The sequence below is a fragment of the Lygodium microphyllum genome, chromosome 5 (genome assembly GCF_053477565.2).
Source record: "Lygodium microphyllum isolate KBCC chromosome 5, Lygodium_microphyllum_v1.1.10, whole genome shotgun sequence".
NCBI classification, from domain to species: domain Eukaryota; kingdom Viridiplantae; phylum Streptophyta; class Polypodiopsida; order Schizaeales; family Lygodiaceae; genus Lygodium; species Lygodium microphyllum.
In genome coordinates this window covers 167392247-167415375 of record NC_141139.1, presented here as the reverse complement: position 1 = coordinate 167415375, position 23129 = coordinate 167392247, and positions in this window count along the sequence as shown.

The window sequence follows — 23129 nt, the reverse complement described above, 5'->3', positions numbered from 1 at the left end:
GATGGAGTTGGGGGAGAGGACAAGGTAGAGGCCTGGGAGGGCAGATGCAGAATCCAATCATCTATTGGACTTGTGGTCACCTAGGTCATGTCTCATCATGTTTCCCTGAGAGGGAGCAGCAAAACAGAGACAAAGCTGACCTAAGGTGCGTTGAGTGCAGAATCACCCATCTCTTTGTCGATTTTCCAAAGCGGAAACTTTGTTCAAGTTCAGCAACATACCATCTATCCCATTGGGGCTATTTGGTGTCGAGAACCTCGATGAGGAGGCCACACCCATTTTGTGGTGGACCCATGCCCAGACGAAGCAGGCTGGCATATCACTACCAGGACCCAGCAACCTCGATGCAGCCTCGATAGGGAAGAAGAGCCGTAGGTGAAGGAAGAAGAGGTCGAAAGCTAAGATCGCACTGAAAACTGAGAGTGCTACGACTCTGCCTATTGGAAAGAAGGTCATGGACGCAGAGGCAGAAACTTTAGCCCCCAAGATGGCCAAAAAGGGAAGTGCCAAGGTAGGGGAATACCCCATCCAAAGCGCCAACTCGAGGCCATAGAGATAGTGAAGGATTGGGTGAAGGAGGCCCAAGAGCACTTAAGGGATGTTGAGCTCATCCTAGAGGACCAGATCGATGATCTCCCCAGCATAAGCATGGCAGTCTCACCCCCTCAACCAAAGTTAGGAGATGCAACCGCATCGCAAGCAGCACTGCTTAGGCCAAGCCTTAATGCTGCAGGCCTGCAAATCCGTCATCACGGCCGTTGGCCAGGACAATCTGGCTTAGGAGAGAGACGAGTAGCCGATAGCCTCGTTACCATGCTAGTGACCACCCCTATGACGTTAAGCCTAGGAGACCTGCTTAAGCAGCATCCCACCCTATGGCAAGACCGCAAGCAGTGGGTTGAGGGGTCACGAGAACAAGCTGCAAATATGCACAATCATGATGTAGAAACACAAATACCGAGTCTAACGCTGCACTCTGTGCCAAAATCCTTGCACGTTAATGCTTTCTGGGAAGGCACCAAGATGCATGCAATGTTACCAGTCCTAGCCTTAGGCGACACAACAAGAAAGGGGATCGTAGACACAAGAGCCGAGGTTAGTGTGCTGAGCCACGCAGTACTATAAACTTGGGGAAACCCACTTATCAAGATCGCTTGGTTTAATGTCACGTTAGAAAATGGCATGAGAGTGAAGCCATTCGAGGTACTTAAAAACTGGTCGGTGAAAATCGCGGGTGTCCAGTTCTCTGTCGACTTTATAGTCATGAAGGGGGTGGACTACGATATCCTATTAGGCCGACCCTGGATGTGCAATGCCAGAGCTATTGAAGATTGGGGTGATGGCTTGATCTTCCTAGGCAACAGATCGGAAGTTGTGAGGGTAGATATGGACACTTATAGAAGACCTCACATTTGACTTGGATGCCATCTCCACGATGCTCAAGGGTGACGCTCAAGTCAAGAAGTCTTATGGGCCCTTGACCAAGTATATCCCATGCCCAGAGGATGAGCGAGATTGGATGCATGTCCTTGCTACAGTCAACCTGCCATTCTCGGATCATGAGACATATGAACAAGCCATCAAGATGAGGGGCAGGCCTGATGGCACGGCCCGCCGAACCAGTTTGCATGATGGCAGGAACCCTTCGTAGGAGACCTAAGCCCGTCACCTTCCAAGTGCCAAACAACAAAAGGGAGCTCCAGGAGATTCTGGAATACTTAATGGACAAACTACCTGACAACCCATCAGCAAACTTCAAACCATTCCAGGATCTCTTAGGTAAATCCAAGTGGCAACGGACCAGGGTGCATGACCTGAACCTTGCACAGCTGGGCCCTAGTTCCTGATCTATGACAAGAGATATACCGAGCCCTAGGAGATGACGAGAAATTTGACGCAGAGGACTTTGATAACAAGTACGAAGAGTGCCAATCCTTCAGTGATGAAAGCAAGGGTGAGATAGACATGGTAGAATACGACATTTAGGGACATGAGATAGAACAAATACAGGCAGACTCCAAGCCATAGAAGAGGAGTGTCTACAGGGTAGAGCAAGGGGTCATGCACATGGATTGTGATCGCACTTGGTTAGAACATGTAGGAGCCATAGACCTTGAGTAAGTAGGCCTAGCCTAACCAGGAGTGACACCGATACTTAGGACAGAATCACCATCTGAACTGCAACCACCAGGGGAGACCACCTCTTCTAGCGAAGATGGCGAGTTTGACTCTGAGTCAGAGGTAAGCTCGGACAGCGACCTAGAAATACCTAGGTCGCCCAAGACCCAACGCACCAACGGGGACCTACCGTCCACCTGAGGCGTAGACGATTGAAGCAGGAAAGGGCGAACCAACCCAGGGAGACATGAACAGACGAATAGAGAAAACCGCGGACCTCCCTAAAAGATTTACAAAATTCAAGAAAGGAGATAGGGTAGTGATCCTATTGGGTACCAAACGGCAAGGGAAAACGAGCGAACCAATCGAGGGACTAGCCAGGGTCAAGGAGGTGAACCTAGCCTAGGAAGGGGAGACACCCCAACTAGCCTTCATTGCCGATGACTTGAATGAACAAGAAGAAACGAGTCTTGTCACTCTCTTGCAGCAAGAGTACGTAGACATATTTGCTTGGTCCTTGGAAGAGCTTAAAGGGACATATCCAAGTGTAGTGACTCATAATATACCCATGACACCAGACACAACGCCGATGAAGCAGCGACCGTACCCAATGAATCCAAAGCATGCTCATTCTGTCTCAAGGAAGAGATTGATAAGCTGATGAGAGCGAGATTCATTTATGAAATTGAGCACACGGACTGGGTATCACCCATAGTCATTGTGATGAAGAAAAATGGAAAAATTAGAGTGTGCGTCAATTATAAGAAGGTGAATGCTGCTACTAAAAGGGACAATTATCCATTGTCATATACCAAGCACATGCTTGAAAGAGTGGCGAGCAAGGAGGCCTACAGTTTTTTGGATGGCTTCTCAGGATACAATCAGGTGCAAGTGCATCCTGCCGACAGGCATATGACTGCCTTCGCCATTGAGTGGGGCATCTTTGCTTACATAGTCATTCCTTTCGGGTTGACTAATGGCCCTGCCACCTTCCAACGCCTCATGTGTACCATATTTAAATACATGCTTCACAAGGAGTTGGAAGTCTTCGTCGATGACCTCTGCGTTCACTCGACCTGGATGGAACACTTAGACAAACTCCAAGCAGTCTTTGAGCGGTGTCGCCTATATCATCTCTCCTTGAACCCCTTGAAATGCCAATTTTGGGTGAGGCATGGATGCATCCTCAGCCACATGGTGTTGAAGAACGGCATTGCCACTGACTTCTTGAAAGTCAGGGTTATTGTCGACCTTCCACCCCCAACCAACTACAAGGGATTCCAATGCTTCTTAGGCCATACAGGATACTATCGGCAGTTTGTGTTGAATTATGCATTGATAGCTAGACCTTTATACAAGCTGCTGATTGTCTTTGAATGGACTGAAGCATGCCAAAGAGCATATGAAGAGTTGAAGAAGGCTCTAACCACGGCACCAATTCTAGGAGCCCCAGATTGGAGCATTACCTTCCATATGCATATCAACGCTTCTAAATTTGCTATGGGGGTAGTGTTGTGCCAACCTGGTGAGCACAGCCTAGACTATCCAGTGAGCTTTGCTAGCAAACAACTCACTGAGATGGAAATGAACTACTTGAAGACAGAAAGAGAGGGCTTGGCCATGGTATTTGTGGTAAAGAAGTTCCGATATTATCTATTGGCTACACCATTTACCTTTTTTGTGGACCATCAAGCCTTGCTATATTTAGTGAATAAACCTTGTGCTACAGGATGCGTAGCTCATGGCTCCTTCTGCTTTTGGAGTTTGACTTCTCCGTTGTTGTACGGAAGGGAAAACAGCACTACATGGCTAATCATATATCACACATCCCCACAGGAGAAGCCGTTGGAGAAGGCATTACCGATGAATTTCCAGATGCCCACCTCTTTAACCTCTCCAGCGAGAGAGATTTATTCAAGGCCGATCTAAAGCCATATTGGGCAAATGACATAGTCCAAGTGCTTGAGCACGGACTGCCTGAACGACCAATAGAGAAGGCAAGGCTGAGGTGACTCATTCTCAAGATCCAACCCTACTAGTTAATAGTGTGTGAGCATTAGATGCACGACGTGCTCTCAGAGGCACATAGCAGAATTGCTGGTGGACACTTTAGTGGAGACACAACGGCCCGCAAGGTACTGCAGTCTCAACTATGGTGGCCATTGTTGTTTCGTGATGCTACACGATTTGTTAAGCATTGTGACGAGTGTCAGCAGACAAAGGTCCCGATTTGCAAGCATCTAATGGAGTTGACCCCAATCATTGCACGAAAACCCTTCGAAAAATGGGGAATCGACTTCGTAGGACCTGTCAACCCCGCTGTACAATATTCGCAGGCCAAATACATTATTGTGGCCACAGACTACCTAATGAAGTGGACAGAGGTGAGAGCAACACGAAAGAATGATGCTCAAACGACTGCCAAGTTCTTGTGGGAGCAGGTGATCTCACGATTCGGCTGCCCCATCGAACTAGTCAGTGACTAGGGGACACACTTCATCAATGAAGTGATAGCGCATCTCCTATCCACCTTCCTAATTATCCATTGGAAATCCTCTCCATACTACCCTTAAGTAAACGGCCAGGTAGAATCCACGAATAAGATTCTTGTCAACGTCCTAACCAAGGTGGTCTCTACCTCGCACATCGATTGGGATAACAAGCTGATGGCAGCCTTGTGGGCTTACCGCGCAGCTTATAAAATGGTTGTCGACCAGACCCCCTTTAGGTTGACCTACAAAAGTGAAGCAATTCTCTCTGTAGAATTCTTCGTTAGCCTACGAATTGCACTTTAGGAGCAATGGGAAGGAAAAGAGGCATGGATGCAATGCCTAGTTGAACTCGAACGTCTCTCGAAGACTCGTCTTCTAGCCACTCATGCACTCATATGCGAGAAGGCATGACGCAAGAGCTAGTTTGACAAGCATGTCAAGCAAAGCAGCTTCAAACAGGGCGACTTAGTGCTCCTATACTCAGTTAAGGGGCATAAGAAAAAAATGAAGTTTAGGGGTCTTGGACCTTTCAAAGTCCGTGCAATAAGCCGAACAGGCAACGTCGAGCTCGAGACTCTACACGGTGAGGGACTAGGCTTCTTCAATGGCAGTCGTGTCAAGAAGTACTATCCTCCCACGCATCCTTTGCATGAGCCACCAATGTTGGAACTGCCTATCAAAGTACGAGTATCCACCATCACCGAAATTGATGATGAGAATGAGGAAACCGTAGAGCCTACATACCTGCACATCACAATCACTGCTAAGCAAACATGCATCTTCAATGCCTTGATGTGATCGACAAGGGAGCGGACTTCAATGTCTTGACTCACGATCATTGGACCCAACTTGGCAAACCACCACTAAAACCCACTAACACTAAATTAAGCCCATATGGGGGCTACTCATACGCACTTCTAGGCAAGTGCAGGGCTGCCGTTTCTATCGAGTCTGAGACCATACCAATGATCTTCTACGTGCTACCAAACGCCAAGGACACAGGCATGAAAACACTGCTAGGGCAAACCTTCAAAAAGCAAACTCGTTGCAATGTTGATTATGAGTTGCAGCGCATTCACCTCGCCATAGGCAACATCCGCATTGTTACAGCTTTCAGCAAGCGCTGCGCGATCTCACCCGAGTCCGCACGACCATCGGTAGAAATATTAGTAGCCAAATCTAAGGAGAAGGATAGTGCTCGGCCACCACCCACCACTCTCAAGAACCATTGCTCATAGCAGCAAAAGCTTAGGCCCAACAGCCTAGGTTTCAATGGAGGCCTAGACAGCCGCAGCCACCGCCTAGGAGTTGACGCACACAACCTCATCGGACCCCAAGCTCTAAATCTAGGAAACCAAAGTGCAGTTACAGAAATCGGTGCATTATCAAGCAAACGTGGGTCCCTAAATCCCTCTTGCACGTGCAAGGCTACTATGAGAAAAACGTGGGTCCCTAAAGCCCTCTCGTATGCCACCCCCAAGCTTGATCACCCCAAGCCCCATAGAACCTCAAAACCATAAACCGCAGTGCTCCCCAGGCCCACATCCATCAAGATCATCCATGCACATGCCCAAGAAAGCGAGTCGAACAAGCCTATTGAACCAAATGATAGACATCCTCACATGAGCCATCACTCGCTAGAGCCCATCCAACTATAATGATCCATTCTGAAGGCAGCAGACCATTAGAGGTAGCTGCTACTTCCCTAGACCTAAGCTAGGAAGTCCAATCGCAACCTCAAGAACACCCGCAAACACAACTATTCATAATCAAAGGCTCTAGTGCTATCAAACCTCAACCACCAGCATGTCTTAAACCCTCCTACGAGTGGAAATTATTTTTGACATTGGTCTCAGATCTAGCCAAAGATACGGGGGATGATGTGGTTAATTGCATTAGACAGCTAGATGCCACTTTTAGAGAGCTAGCTCTGAGCTACGACCGCTTGGACTTAGGCTTGTTGCCCGAGCCTTTTGCAATCGAAGTTTGTACAATGCCTTGTTCTTGGGAGATGTTTGAACTTGCCTTCGCAAAAGAAGCTAACTCCGCTACTGAATTTCTCAACAATGAGATCTCTAAAGAGCAAGCCCTTAAACAGCGCCTCATCACATCATATGATCAGCGAACCACTTCTACCGTCACCAACCAAGAAATTGCAGAATTATCCAAACTTGCTAAGATTGAATCCCCGTTCTTGAGGCACTAGTACACTCTTACATTGCAATGGGAAGTAGAAGGGTGGCCAAGTCATGTCCAATGTTGAGTAGTGCCACATAATCAAAACAGCGGATTATGACCCCACTTATGTCGTGCCAACCTCGTATAGAGTGTTAACCACTCTTCATCCAACCCCTGGAGGAGCATATCAAGGGACACCCTTACCTCGATCGCCTATTGAGCTACATATTGCTAGCCGCGTCGCATCCGGTGACTTTCTAACAGATGTTCTCACTTACATCACACACATGGGCACTCGACCTTTTGATCTAGACCACGAAGCTAAATTAGAGTACATCCCCAATTTCTACACTTGGTTCCTACGCCGGTAACTCCTAGACCCATTCCAGGCTGTCCTCGACCTCCAAAACCTTCAATCCTAGGAAGGATTCTTCTCGAGCTAGGTGGGGAGGGGGGTGAGGTGAATCAAATTAAAACCAACGAAAATCTAGCAAAACACATAAACATGTAAACAATGAGTGAGGTAGGAAAATGGCAAGAGATCTTTGAAATAAAGGGCAAAAAGTTAAAGTCAGAAGGGAAGATTCTACATTGGATGGGATTTTAATGCTTTCATTCAATAAACATATAGAGCCTTTCTTTTTAACTAGGACTTTTCTTGTGAATTGTTAATTTGAAAGCACTAAAACTTGGGATTATGATAGGAACAAAAGATGTCGTAGTAAGACTGTGCCCACCGACTTCTGTTCATGGAAAAGGAAAGAGCGCGATACCGCATCATTCTTGAAAGCCGCGCCTACAACCAGCTCAAGTTCCGAACCATTCACATCGTAGAGGGTGTGGTGGCCAAGGAGGAAGCGGCCAAGAACGTGAACGAACCCTGTTCGGTAAAAGGCTTAATTAAAGAAGCTGATTTTAAATGTCACATATAAATGTGATAGGACCTAATTAGATAACTAAAGAATGCCTATCGAGGGAAGCGGGTGGGCAAAACCCCCGACAAGTCTGTCCTATGGAAGGGTGGTCCCAGAGAATTGGGAGGCTTCTCACAAAGTTTTACCGTCATTCGACCTTTAGGTATTGTTAAGTTAGAACTCGATTCATGCCATTTTAGGGGACCAGAATGGGACTATGCCCTATGGGTAGAGAGGTTGAGTAGCGCATCCCTCTCGTTTCCCATTCTCTTTGAACCAAGTGCAGTATAGATCTACTTTGGGTTGGGTATCTCTGCATAAAGTAGGATGTCTAGAACCTGACGCTAGAATGCTATCAAGAGACCTTGACCACCAAGAACCCAAATTTTAGGTTATCCTAGTGGGTTCGGCCGCGAATGTTCTGTTGTAAGGTGGACTTGAAAAACCCTAGGTGACAAACCCTGAAACATTCCATGGTAGTGCCGGGCCAATGATACTTAGATTCGTTTCTCAATGGATTGCTAAAACGTGCCTGGATAGCCTATAGGCGGGGACCTTACATATTCATTAGTTGGGATTCTCTTATAGAGACTTCGCACTTGGGTAATGTAGTCCCTAATGTCCTATTTGTCCTTTTATTTGACATTCATCAACCGAACTATGAGATTGTATGAGTATCCAGCCTCAGAGAATCTCTTAATGAAGAGATTCTTGAGGTTGTTGAAGTTGTTGCATTTCATAGCATCCAAGCTTGTGTACCATGTCCTACCCTTATCGCCTAGGCATAGACCAAAAGCTTGCAAGCACTGAGCAATGTCACTAAGGCCGTTAGCCTTGCAGACTTTCTTGAAATGTTCTACAAAACTATATGGGTCATTGCCCAACTGATATTTGTCTAGTTGCTTTGCGACTATAGGGATCTTCGATTGGCTCTTGGAGCCCTGGGTGACTCCTAATCTTGCAAGCACTGAGGTTGCTAAGGCTGCCGCACTTTGCTCTATTAACATATTGTCAATGAACTGCTTTGTAATAAGAAGCTCGCTCATCATTAAGTCTACCTCTAGTGCTCTCTCTCTCTCTACATTAGGTCATGTTTGATTCCTACCTGCAACAGCTAGCACACGCTAGACCTCTCATATCTCTATGTCCTACCACAACTTCCTAGCTTGTTGCTCATGACTGTAGGCTATGATGCTCTATAGTACCTTATGTGCTGATCTCCTCTCCTTCTTGAGGTCTGCAATGATATCCTCTAATGGTCTACCATGGTGATCCATCCGGGTTTGGAGATCGTATTTACTCACCATTTGATGAATTTCAACTAGGAACTCTCCCAAGTCGAGCTCATCACTTTCGTGAGTCACATTGGTTCTTTCCATGTCTACAGCCTTTTGCTCCACCAAGTTGCTGCTATAGTTGGTCAAGTCAGACAGTGTTGCACCTCCAATGGTGTCGATCCTTCTATGCATCTAGTTTTATGTGTGTCAAGTCTCTCTCTTGGTCCTACAGATTGGGATTTTTAATAGCCCGTCTAAGTCTAAGGGTTGTCTCCTATTGGTGGGTTTATTATGCTTATTATATTTTGGGTGCATTCCTTTCTTTAATACAAAAAACCCTCAACTTATATACACTTCAAGTGTGCGTGGTATTCTTTCCATGCACTATGCAAAATCAAGCTTCCAACTTTTTTTAAATGCACTTTAAGTGTCAAAAATAGTGTGGTGTGTGAATGCAGGATGATAAATGTAACTCTTGCACTATCTTATATGTTCTCTCGGCCAAGTATGTCTCTAGGCTCAATTTGTTGGCCACTCTCAATGGTCTCTGGGGTCTCTACTGTGTCTTTCAGTTCGATCAAATTATAATCAGGATCTACAAGTCAATTTGTGACTGTAAGTAGGTTGGACGTCTAGCGAGTCCACTAGTGTTGATTCTAGGTCTGTAGGTATCATTGCACACAATTAGGAGGCTCCACAAACTGTTTCATGTGTTTGGAAAGCTACCAAAATGTTTCCCTATTACAGAGGGTGCTCTTCTTCACCCAGGATGCACTAGATCAATCAATTTTTACCATTCATCTTTGGTTCGATTTGCCAAGGTCCGATTCTCAATGTCTAATTCCTAGAATCGCACGTCCGAGCATGGGTAGTTTGATTTTCATTTGTCCTGATTCTAATCCATCCAATTCCCAGGTGGTCCAATTTTGGGGTGTTTGATTCTCATGAGTCTAAGTGTCCAATTGTCTGAATTGGATGAGCCATGTGTCTAATCAGACAGGCTAGCTGGTGTCCAAGTGGTCCAATTTTCAAAATTGGACTATCTAATTATCTAGAATTGGACATCTGAATCTGATTCCCAAAATTGAACTCTGTTAGTTGCGTCTGATTCCGATAGCCATGATTCTTCCAGACGAGGTGAAAATCAATTTGATGACAACAATTTTGGGCATGCCAAGTCACATAAACTTCTAGAATGCAAGAATAGACAAGGGGCAAGGTTTGTATATAACTGAAATGGCCAAAAAACTCTTGCACAAGTCAATCGATCTGTGCTTTCGCTCTGGACTCTGTTAACCTCAATTCGAGATGGCAGAAATATGAAGCAAAGGGCAAAAAAAAGACAGAAAAAGAGCAAAGGCACACAGACAACCCCTAAAGCTAAGCTGAGGCAAAAAGAGCAATTTTAAATGGAAGGCCCCTCAAAAAACTCTAAAAACTCTTGTAAAAGAGCGTCGGGCCCCCTCTTGTGTCATTTGTAAAAGAATAGATGGTGGGTGTAGGCTTAAGGCATGAGGCAAGAAGAGAAAAATAGGAAAAAGGACCTTGCCACAATGACCAGTCATGTAAAAAGGGATGGGTGCCCATGGGATTTTAGGGTTTGTATATAAAGTTCAAAAGGTGAATGGAAGCCCATTCTTTGGTGTGTAGCTAACAAGAGTCCTCTCTTCTTCTCTTCTTCTCTTCACCTTTCTTGTGTGTGTGCTCTTGAGAGAGGGAGTGTGAGAGTGTGAGGGAGTGAGTGTGTGGGAGTGAGGGATCAAGAGGGTGAAGCTCTTCACCATCCCCTCTTCTCTTCTTCTCTTCTCTTCTCTTCTCTTTTCTCGCACACGCAGCTATGGTGGATGGAGCTCAATGGAGGAGGCTTTAGGGTCTAGGGTTTAGGGTTTACGGTTTAGGGTTTAGCTAGCATCTAGGATCATGGAGCTATCGGTGTGTGCGAGGGAGAAGGCAACTCATTTCGGCATCAAGGTAAGCTCACTACACTCTTAGGTTCGAAGGTGCATCGGCTAGGTGAGAGATAGCCATTAGAGCTCACTTGAAACGCTTGAAGCAATAAGAGGTCCATGAGTCTTGGCGGTAGAGTATGAGCTCCCTCTACATTTTGGTTCTGTTGCTAAGACAAATGGATTCAAGCTTGAGCACTTGCACGCCTCATATCGAGCATCAAAGTAAGGGATTCATCCCCGAAATGGAGCTTGAGATAGATAGGAAATTTGGGTTTTTTTATCTTTAATACAAGTAAGTATTTTGGTTGATTGATGAATGGAAAAGAAGGGAAAATCATTTCAGTTATTTTCTTTCGATTCTTGTTGCATTTAGCGTAGGTTAGGATTAAGAAATTGGATTGGAAAAGCGTAGGGTTTACTACTATAAAACAGCAAAAAACAAGGCACAAATTGCATTTAGCGCAAGTTAGGATTAAGAAATTGGATTGGAAAAGCGTAGGGTTTACTACTATAAAATAGGGAAAAACAAGGCACAAATCATGGTAAACGGGGAAAGAAGAGTGTTTGAAATTATTAATGTCAGCAAGTGAGTTATTGGGGATAGTAAGACCTTGCCTAGGAAGGGGTTTAAGGGCCAAGAGACCATAGAAGAGCTCATTTTTCACCCTAGCATTGAGAGAGAGAGAGAGAGAGAGAGAGAGAGAGAGAGAGAGAGAGAGAGAGAGAGAGAGAGAGAGAGAGAGAGAGAGAGATTCCATTGGTGATTCAAATCGATCTTGCCATTGGGGAGTTTTTCACATGGGTCAGGTATATCAAACCCTTCCTCCTACGTCCTTGTTGTGATCTGGAAGTTTGTGTGCCTTGTAATTGCCTGGATCGTGGGATTTAACGAAATCATCCTCGGCACTGCCATCATCGCACGTGACTTGGCCTGTTCGAGTGGCTTGGTTTCTGGGTTGAGTCCCAGAATCGGCCCTCGGTCCTCTTGCATTTGGCCAATTCGGCCCTTCGAATGGACAACTCGACCAGCACCTTTAAATTCGGCCCTCGACGCTCATGCCTCAACCTGTGTGAACATACCATTCGGCCCTGTTTTGGACTCCGGCCCTTAGCCAACTTGGTTTGGTTCAAACCAACTCGATCATTTCCACTTAGTCCTTTTTGACTCGGCCCCATCTGAATGATCAACTCGGCCCTTGGCCACGTCCATTCGGCCGTCCGAGCTGCAAATTCAGCCACTATTCGTATTTGGCCCTTGGCCCGTTGTCCAAATCCACCACTCGGCCCTTGCAATTTAGACGAGTTGGGCCGAGTCAGATTTTTGCAAATTTTTTGGAAAGTTGCATCAAACCCAACTAGATCTCAATCGCACAAACCTTTATGAGCCATCCCAACACCTAGAACTCAATTCTGGCACAAGGAATAGGCAAATTCACGAAACTTAGCCGCTTAGTAGCTTGAGTAGGCTGTTGAGAGAGTCAATGCCTTAACGATAGCCAGTGGAGTCATAGACCCTAAAACAAACCTAAATCGAGTAAGATGATGCAGCAAGGAACCCTAAAACCTATCAAGATAGCCAGAAATTGATCGAACAAGCCTATCAGGTCTAAGACAAAACGAGAGTGCATAAGCTGCTTAGACACTTGTTCTTCACACTCACCTTGATTTCCAGCACTTGAAGTATGCCCAAGAACAACCGAAATCCTGATTGAGCACAAGTGCACGGAAAAGAATACACATATGCACATACACTGAGTGGAGGTAATTTGAGGATTGTATGCAATAATTAAGAAACTCACTCAAATAAAATCACTTGAAGAAACCCACCAATAGGAGAAGATCCCAAGACATAGACGACCAATCGAATCCCAGCAAGCAAACAGTGTGACAGAGACGTGGATCTACTCGACCTACTTAACCTTATCGACAACTTAGTTGAGCACGAGAACACAACCATGTTAGAAGAGAGCTTAGTAGACCGCAGGTAGAACAAGGAACTCGACTTAAGAGTTTTCCCAGAAGCAATCCAATAGTTGGTGAATAGCTATGATTCTCATGCTCAGTATGAGCACTGCGGTAGAATAGCACAAGCCATCATAGCCAACCTAGAGGAGGAAAGGAAGCTAGCCCACAAAGCAGTGCAAGGCATAGCGGAATACAACCGAGACCAGTAGACTAGGAGCTTGAGGCAGAACACAGAGATGCAAGAGATACAACGAGTGCTGAACCTAGCAAGTAGGAATCAAACTGACCATGAGAGTGCTAGAAGGAGACTTGATGTTGAGTGAGCTTCTCATGAAGCGATTGCTTGACAACACAAGAACAGAGCGGAGCGCTACAACATTAGCACCATCACTACTAGTAGGGTTACCCCGGGGTAAACCAAGACTCCAAGAGCTAGCCTAAGATACCATTTGTCGCTAAGCAGCTCGATAATTACCAGCCCCACGATGATCCATGTAGCTTCATAGAGCAGTTCGAGCAAGTCTGCGAGGCCAACACTCTCACTGACTTGACTTAGCGCTCTCAAGCATTCGCGCTTTGCTTAGGCGACAAGGGTTAGACTTGGTACACCAGTCTAGATACCGCAGAGCGAGTGAACTTCAATGGCCTCAAAAACCTCTTCATTAAGATATTTTCTGAGCCCGAATACTTTGACAACCTACTAGTATGACTTATGAATGTCAAGCAGAAAGAAAAAGAGGATATCCGCGACTATGTGACCCACATGAGGAGTCTCTTCAAGAGAATCCCGATGACGATCGAAAGAGCATTGTCGATGGTATTCATCAGTGGAATACAAAATGAGGAGCTTTATTAAGCCTTGGCATGCAACTCGAGCTTGCAGCAAGATGTGCTAGCTAGAGTATTCAAAGAAGTCATTCGAGTAGATGACCAGCTAAAGGAGGAGGAGCTCCAGGAACTCAAATCAAGAAGAGATCAACTCTAGAAGTTTGGAGAGAGCTTCAGCATCCAGCGCGAGCGATCAGGCACAAGTACCCAAGATAAGGGAAAGGCCATGGACACCAACTAGGAATTGGTTGACATGAAAATGGAAATAGCCAAGATGTAGGAGATGCTAAGATGACCAACACTCCCACACATTCAATGTGTGTACTGTGACAAAAACCACTTACCAGCTGAGTTTCAAGACCCTGTTGAGATTCCGAGCTCCACTCGTGATACGCCAGGGTGACCGTTGTGTATTTATGTCACCGACTTGTCAGTTGCAGACGCGGTTGGTACACCGCCCATGAATAATAGCTACATGGCAGCTATCCTTATCTACTCTAGTTCGTGGCTCAGTTAGTATGCCACCTTAGTTAGTTGAGTTTGGTTTGAGACCCATATATAGGGTTCTTCTATTTCTTTGTATGAGAGTTCTTTTTGGCTTACACAACTAAGAAGAGGAAAACTGTTTTCAGCCTCCACCTTTGTGTGTATTCCCCCATTGTGCAAGCAAGAAAGCTACAAGTGAGACTCCTTCCTTCTCTCCCACAATCGTGACATGGTATCAGAGCCTTGTTCGTGGTAAGGAGCTCAAGAAAGCAAGCCAAGCTCGCGGTGTTCTGGTAAGAGGACCATTGTTGCTTTCATTTTCTGTTTTGGCAGCAGATCTCTGCAGGTAGCACAGCCGGAAATTGCAAGAGTGCATTGTCTCAGGTTGAGACGCCCTTCGCGGTGAAGCAAGAGGGCAGTATATGCTGCGGGAGAGGGCTTTAGCCTTGGCGACCTTGTTTTTTTTATTTGAGGCCATTTCGGGGCCTGTTTTGGAGGCGGAAGTTTTCTGCACGCACTCAGGAAAAGGCCCTGTTTTATGCTGTGCGACCACTGTTCTACAAGTCGGTGAACAGTTACCACAGAAATTGCATCGTATGCTTGTGTGCAGAGACATTGGGAGTTACAGAATCATCATTGGTTCCTGTTTATGCAAAATCGTCACTAGGAAGTGACTGTGTGGTCAAATACCACTTTCGCCAGTTTAGCAGATTTTCCCTTGTGAGGGTGAAGCTGTGTTTTTTGCAGTGACAGAATTTTTTGCAATGTTCTGTAATGGCGTCTGATTCTCTTTCACAGATTGTCACTGAAAAGCTTGACAAGAACAACTTCCAAGCATGGAAGTTTAGAATGACGAATTTCCTTATGGGAAAAGGATATTGGGAATTTGTTGCAGGAAATGAAAAAGAACCAGTTCTTCCTGATGTTCCCAATCAACAGCAAATGCAGGCATTCAAAGCATGGCATGAGAGAGCCAGGAAAGTTATGTATTGGCTGTCTATCAATATTTCAGACTCTATGATTGTGCATATTCAGGATACAAGTACGCCAAAGGAGGCATGGGATACTTTTGACAAAAATGTATAGCACAAATACGCAAGCCAGGAAAATGCAGCTCAAGCAAGAGTTGCACAATGTGCAAAGAGAAAATATGAGCATCAATGACTACCACATGAAGGTGAAGAAGATTGCAGATGCACTTGCTTCCATTGGGTCGCCAGTGGAAGATGATGATTTAGTTTCCGTGACCTTGAATGGTCTAGGAAAGGATTATGCACAGTTTCGGACATCCATTTCAGTTCGTGAAAGATTTCCTGATTTTGAGGAGTTGATTGCTCTTCTAATTTCTGAGGAGCAGAGAAATGGTGGTGCATCTTCTTCAGGAGGAACTTCAAAAGAATCTGTCTTCTACTCAAATGCTGGAAGAGGTAGAGGCAGAGGTAGAGGAGGCCGATTTGGAGGCCGTGGTAGAAATCAGAATATGCAGCAAACTCAAGAAAACCAGTCCTATGGAGGAGGACGTGGTAACTCTAGAGGCAGGGGGAGCCAAAGAGGTCGTGGTGGATAGCAAAGAGGCCAAAATGCAAACAGTAATGTTGAATGCTACTACTGTGGTAAAATGGGTCATATGGCTAAAGACTGCTATAAAAAGTAGAATGACATCATGAATGGAAAACTGCAACAATGGAATTATGCATCTTCTAGTAGACAGGGTGATGACAGAAATGTGCATTTGTTTATGGTGCAGCACATGAACAATTCTGTGACAAGTGCAGAAGAAAGCAATGATGTATGGTATGTTGACTCAGGTGCATCAAACCACATGACAGGTCATACAGAATGGATGGAGGATGCAAGGAAAATGGAAAAACTAGGATTTGTGGAGACTGGTGATGATACTGCACATCCTATTGTGCAGATTGGAAAAATTCCTTTGTCTATGCAGGATGGGAAAAAGAAATACCTGTCCGATGTATTTCATATCCCCAATATCACCAAGAATCTAGTTTCTGTTGGTCAAATGGTTGAGCAGGGCTTGCAGGTCAGATTTAATCCTCATAGATGCTTTGTTAAGGATATGAAAAATAAAGGTCGCTTGATAGCAAAAGGAAAGAAGAAGGGCAGAACGTTTACGTTGGATGCAGACATGTCTGAATTGAGTGCAGCAATGTTTGCACATGGGACCGGTGTAGTTGCAGATATTGATATCTGGCATAAGCGCATTGGTCATGTTAATGTACAGCGACTTAAATTAATGCAGGCCCAAAATATTGTTGCAGGATTGCCTAAATTCAAGGTTGCAGAAATGCATAAGGTATGTGAAGCCTGCCAATTTGGAAAAAGGCAAGGAAACCATTTCCTAGACATGTTCAAGAGAGTAAGAAGCCATTGGAATTAATCCACTCTGATGTGTGGACTACTAAAGCTGCATCTCTTGGAGGCTGTCATTATTTTGTCACTTTTATCGATGACTATAGCAGAAAAGTTTGGGTGTATTTTATGAAAAAGAAAAGTGAAGTTTTTGGGCATTTCAAAACTCTTAAAGCTATGGTTGAAAAAGAAACAGGTCTACAAATAAAATGCCTAAGGTCAGATGGAGGGGGAGAGTATCTCTCAAATGAGTTTGCAAGGTTCTTGCAGGAGCATGGCATAAAGCAGCAATATTCATGCAGTCATACCCCACAACAAAATGGAATTGCAGAAAGGAAAAACAGGCATATTGGAGAGGTATCTCGTGCCATGCTCAACGAAAAAGACTTGCCAGATTTTTACTGGGCTGAAACAGTTGCTACAACAGTCTATATAATGAACAGGACTCCCACTGCAGCAATACATGGGATGACTCCAGAGGAGAGGTATACTGGTAGGAAACCAGATATTTCTCATTTGAAAATTTTTGGTTGCATTGCCTATGTACATGTGCCAGATGAGTTGAGATCCAAGTTGAATCCAAAAGCCGAGAAGTGCATCTTTATTGGTTACTCTCTACAGCAGAAAGGGTATAGATGCTATAACCCTTCTACTCGTAAGTTTACAGTGAGCAGAGATATTGTTTTTGATGAGTTGAGTAGCTGGTATAAACCAGTAAATGTGATTGATGATGTAGATGCACAAAGTGGTAATGCTGCACAGAATTCACAGCAGCAGTCACAAAATATTAGTGGACCTGGAGCTCCTCTAGCAATGGTTCACATTCTTCGCCATGGACAGGCAGATTGAGATCAGGAGAATCTTCTCAAAGCAATGTAGATAGTGGTATGCAGGTATCACGAAAAGGAGAAGAGAAGGTTGATCAGCCCATGTTTGATGTGAATACAAGTCACTCTTATGTGGATGGTGAATCCAGTGGCTCAGAACAGAGCATTGATGATGAGTTGGGTATTCATTCTATTGTTACACCTGGAGTAAGGAAGACCAGGGATGTTTTGAGAGCACCTGGGAGTGAACCTATTTTGTGCAGGTCTACGAGAGCTAGGTATCCTGTGGATAGGCTGAAATATGATGGATTTACAGCCATTCACTATGCATATATGGTCAAAGTGATACAGGAACCAGAACCCACTTGTTTTGAGCAAGCCATGGGAAAAGAAAAATGGGAGAAAGCCATGGATGAAGAAATGGATGCCTTGGAAGCAAATGCTACATGGGAATTGGTACCTTTGCCTAAAGGTAAAAATGCAATTGGCTGTAAGTGGGTTTATAAGGTGAAGCACAATGCAGATGGTTCTGCGAACAGATACAAGGCAAGATTAGTAGTCAAGGGGTATGCACAAACATATGGCATTGACTATGAAGAAACATTCAGTCCGGTTGCAAGGATGGCAATCATAAGAGCAGTCATTGCTATAACTGCATCAAAGGGATGGTCTTTACATCAAATGGATGTAAAGAATGCTTTCTTGCATGGTGATTTGCAAGAAGAGGTCTATATGGAGCAGCCACCAGGTTATGTGCATGCTGTTCATCCTGAGTTTGTTTGCAGGTTGAAGAAAGCCTTGTATGGCTTGAAGCAAGCACCTAGAGCATGGTCTGACAAGATAGGACAGTATCTTGTCACTATTGGCTTTCAGATTTCCAAGGCAGATTTCTCACTTTATGTGAGAAAAACAGAGAAAGGTATTATGCTACTTGTCATTTATGTTGATGATTTGATTATGACAGGTGACAGTGATGAAGATATCCTTCATGTGAAAATGCTATTGAAGCAGAAGTTTGAGATGAAGGATTTGGGAGAGCTGCGTTATTTCTTGGGCATTGAGGTGATTAGATCACCAAGTGGGATACAGCTCTTGCAGAGGCAGTATGGATTGGGCATGCTGTCCAAATATGGGATGACAGGCTGTAAGCCTATTTCAGTTCCTTTGGAGCAGAATGTGAAGCTGAGCACAGATGCAGGTGAGCTTCTAGAAGACCCTACTATATACAGACGCATAGTAGGAAGTTTGATTTATATGACTATTACCAGGCCAGATTTGAGCTATGATGTTGGATTGGTAAGTCAGTTTATGCAGGCTCCAAGGAAACCACATTTGGATGCGGCTAGACGCATACTCAGGTATGTGAAGTCCACATTGCAGTATGGACTATTTTATGAGACTGGGGTTCAAATACAGTTGCATGGATACACTGATGCTGATTGGCCTGGTAGTATTTCTGATAGACGATCTACCAGTGGATATGTGTTTTCTTTTGGGAGTGCTGCAGTCACTTGGAGCAACAAGAAACAGCCTACAGTTGCCTTGTCAAGCACAGAGGCTGAGTACAGGGGTGCAGCAATGGCTGCATGTGAGGTAGCTTGGTTGCATAAGCTACTTTATGATATGCATCAGTCTATAGATGGGCCAGTTGTCATTTATTGTGACAACATGAGTAGTATACACTTGGCAAATAACCCAGTCTATCATGCTAGAACAAAGCACATTGAGGTGCATTATCACTATGTACGAGAGAGGGTTTTACTAGGTCTTATTGATCTAGTTTATGTCAGCACAGAGGATCAGGTAGCTGACATATTCACGAAGGCATTGGGCGCAGAGAAGCTATGCAAGTTCAGAGACCTGCTTGGTGTGCAGGAATTGGGATTGAGCTGGAGGGGGAGTGTTGAGATATCGAGCTCCACTCGTGATACGCCAGGGTGACCGTTGTGTATTTATGTCACCGACTTGTCAGTTGTTGCAGACGCGGTTGGTACACCGCCCATGAATAATAGCTACATGACAGCTATCCTTATCTACTCTAGTTCGTGGCTCAGTTAGTATGCCACCTTAGTTAGTTGAGTTTGGTTTGAGACCCATATATAGGGTTCTTCTATTTCTTTGTATGAGAGTTCTTTTTGGCTTACACAACTAAGAAGAGGAAAACTGTTTTCAGCCTCCACCTTTGTGTGTATTCCCCCATTGTGCAAGCAAGAAAGCTACAAGTGAGACTCCTTCCTTCTCTCCCACAATCGTGACAGATCCTAGGTCACGACCTTGCGTTAATTGTGGTAGGTTTGGTCACGACGTTACGCATTGTAGATTGCCTAGAAGACTTTCGTACTCACAACCATAGGTCAACCTTACCTAGTGAATAGGCTGCAACAGTTCTTCGGAAGGGGAGCCCATTGGCCCTTCCCGCGCCAAACGACATTAAGCTGGTTGTTCCTAGAATGGACATAAATCCTACTGGAATACCTAGACCACCTGGTCCCAATGTGACCCATCCACCGACGAGAGCAACACTCCAATCCACTACATGGAAGAGCCAAATGAGGAAGAGAAGAGACTTACGTATGCCCTTACATCTCACACGACGATGAGGGAAACGCAGTCCTTATGGACTATCGACCAATATCGATGATGGCATTAGGTAGGGGACGAGGTAGAGACCTAGGAGAGCAGACCCAAGAACCACTCATATGTTGGACTTGTGGTCACCCAGGACATGTCTCATCGTGCTATCCTAAAAGGGAGCAACAAAATAGAGACAAGGCTGACCTAAGGTGCCCTAAGTGCGGAATCACTCATCTCTTCATTGACTGTCCAAAGCAAAAACCATCCTTGAGTTCGGCTAGCGTGCCATCCATCCCATTGAGGCTGTTTGGTGTTGAGAAGCATGATGGGGAGGCTACACCTATCTGATTGCATATCATGACCCATGCACAAACGTAGCAGGCCGGCATATCACTGCCAGGTCCTAGCAATCTTGACGCAGCCTCGATAGGAAAGAAGAGCCGTAGGTGAAGGAAGAAGAGACCCGAAGCTAAAGTCATGCTCAAAATTGAGAGTGCCACAATGCTACCTACTAGAAAGAAAGTCACTAACACTGAGGTAGAGACATCAACCCCAAAGATGGCTAAAACGGAAAGTGCTAAGGTCGAGAAGTACCCCAACCCGAAGCTCCAACTAGAGGCCACCGAGAGAAGGTGAAGGAGTGGGTAAAGGCAGCCCAAGAACACCTGAAAGATGCAAGGCCCATCTTAGAGGACAAGATCGAGGATCTCTCTAGCATAAGCACGCTAGTCTCACCCCCTCAACCAAAATTGAGAGATGTGACCATGCCACAAGTAGTACTGCTTAGGAGGCAAAGCCTTAATGCTAGGGCTAGCAAATCAGTTACGACCATTGGCCAGGACAATCCGAAATAGGAGAAAGACAAGCAGCCAATGACCTCCTCACCACTCTACTGACCCCCCCCTATGACGCTAAGCCTGGGAGATTTGCTTAGGTAGCATCTAACCCTATGGCAAGACTTGAAGTAATGGGTTAAAGGATCATGAGAGCAAGCTATTGCAGACCTACAAGAACATGATGCAAAGACGCAAAAACCGAGCCTGACATTGCAATCCACACCTAAGTCCTTGCACGTTAATACTTTTTGGGAAGCCACCAAGATGCATGCGGTCTTACCGGTCTTAGCCCTAGAGGCGACACAACAAGGAAAGGGATTGTAGACACAGGGGTGGGAGTTAGTGTGCCACACAGTGATCTAGACTTGGGGCAACCCACATGTCGAGACTGCTAGGTTCAATGTCACATTAGCTAATGGAATGAAAGTGAAGCCATTCGGGGTGCTAAAAACTAGCCAGTGAAAATCGTAGGAGTCCAATTCTCAGCTGACTTTATAGTCATGAAGGGAGTGGATGATGATATCCTATTGGGCCGACCCTAGATGCGCAATGCCATAGTGATCGAAGATTGGGGGAATGGTCTCATCTTCCTAGGAAATAGAACAAAAGCTGTAAGGGTAGAAATGGACTCCTAGAAGACTACACGAGTCGACCTCGATGCCATTTCCACAATTATTAAGGGTGATGCTCAGATCAAGAAATCCTACGGGCCCCTAACTAAGTATATCCCATGTCTTGAAATCGTGTGAGATTGGATGCATGTCCTTGCTATCATCGACCTACCGTTCTTGGACAATGAGGAGTATAAACATGCCATTAAAATGATCAACAAGCCCAAGGGTACACCCTCAGTACCGGACTACATGATAGCAAGAAATCTTTGCAAAAGACCCAACTCTATCACTTTCCAAGTTCCAAACAACAAGAGGGAACTCTAGGAGATTTTAGAGTATTTAACCAGCAAGCTAACTGGCAATCTAGCAGCAAATTTCAAACCAATCCAATATCTCTTAGATGAACTGAGGTGGCAATGGACCAGGGTGCATGACCTAAACCTCATGTACAATTGGGCCCTAATCCCCGATCAAAGACATGAGACATACCAAGACCTAGGAGACGATGACCAGTCAGACGAAGATGCTTCCGATGACGAATACGAAGACTGCCACTCCTTTAGTTATGAGAGTGAGGGTGAGATAAATACCATAGAATACGATACTAAAGGAGGAGAGATAGAATAGATACGAGCACACTCCAAGCCACAAAGAAAGAACACATTCAAGATAGAGCAAGGGGTCATGCGCATGGATTGTGACTGCACTTGATTGGAATATATAGGAGCCATAGACTTTGAACAAGCAGGCCTAACCCAAGTAGGTACCACGCTAGTGCTTAGAACAGAGTCACCCTGTGAGCTGCAACCACCGGGAGAGACTACCTCTTCTAGCAAAGACGAGGAGTTCAATTCTAAGTTAGAAGTGAGTTTAGAGAGTGACCCAAAAATACATAGGCCTCCCAAGACTAAATGTACCAAGGGGGACCTACCTATCTACATAAGGCACAGACGGTTAAAGGAAGAAAGGGCAAAATAGCCTAAGGATGCACGAGCAGACTAACAACAAAAACCACAAGACCTCCCTAAGAGATTTTAGAAGTTCAAGAAGGGTGATAGGATAGTAATCCTACTGGGTTCCAAATGTCAACAAGGCCAAGCAAGTGAACCGATAGAGGGACCTGCCAAAGTCAAGGAGGTGAACCTAGCACAGGAAGGGGAGACACCCCGACTTGTCTTTATCACCAATGACTTGACAGTGGAGGAGGAGACAAGTCTCGTTGCTCTCTTGCAAGAGTATATAGACATATTCACTTGGTCCTTAGAAGAGCTTAAGGAGGTAGATCCGAGTGTAGTGACTCATAACATACCCATGACGCCAACTACAATGCCGATCAAGCAACAACCATACCCTATGAATCCAAAACACGCTCATGCAGTCAAGGAAAAGATTGAAAAGATGATGAGAGCAAGATTTATCTATGAAATTGAGCACACAGACTGGGTGTCACCCACAGTCATTGTAATGAAGAAAAATGGAAAGATTAGAGTGTGCATCAATTACAAGAAGGTGAACGTTGTCACTAAGAGGGACAACTACCCATTGCCATACATGGAGCACATGCTTGAGAGAGTGGCGGGCAAAGAGGCCTACAGTTTTCTAGACGGCTTCTCTGGATACAATCAGGTGCAGGTGCATCCTGACGATAGGCATAAGACTGCATTCGCCACTTAGTGGGGTGTCTTTGCCTACGTAATCATG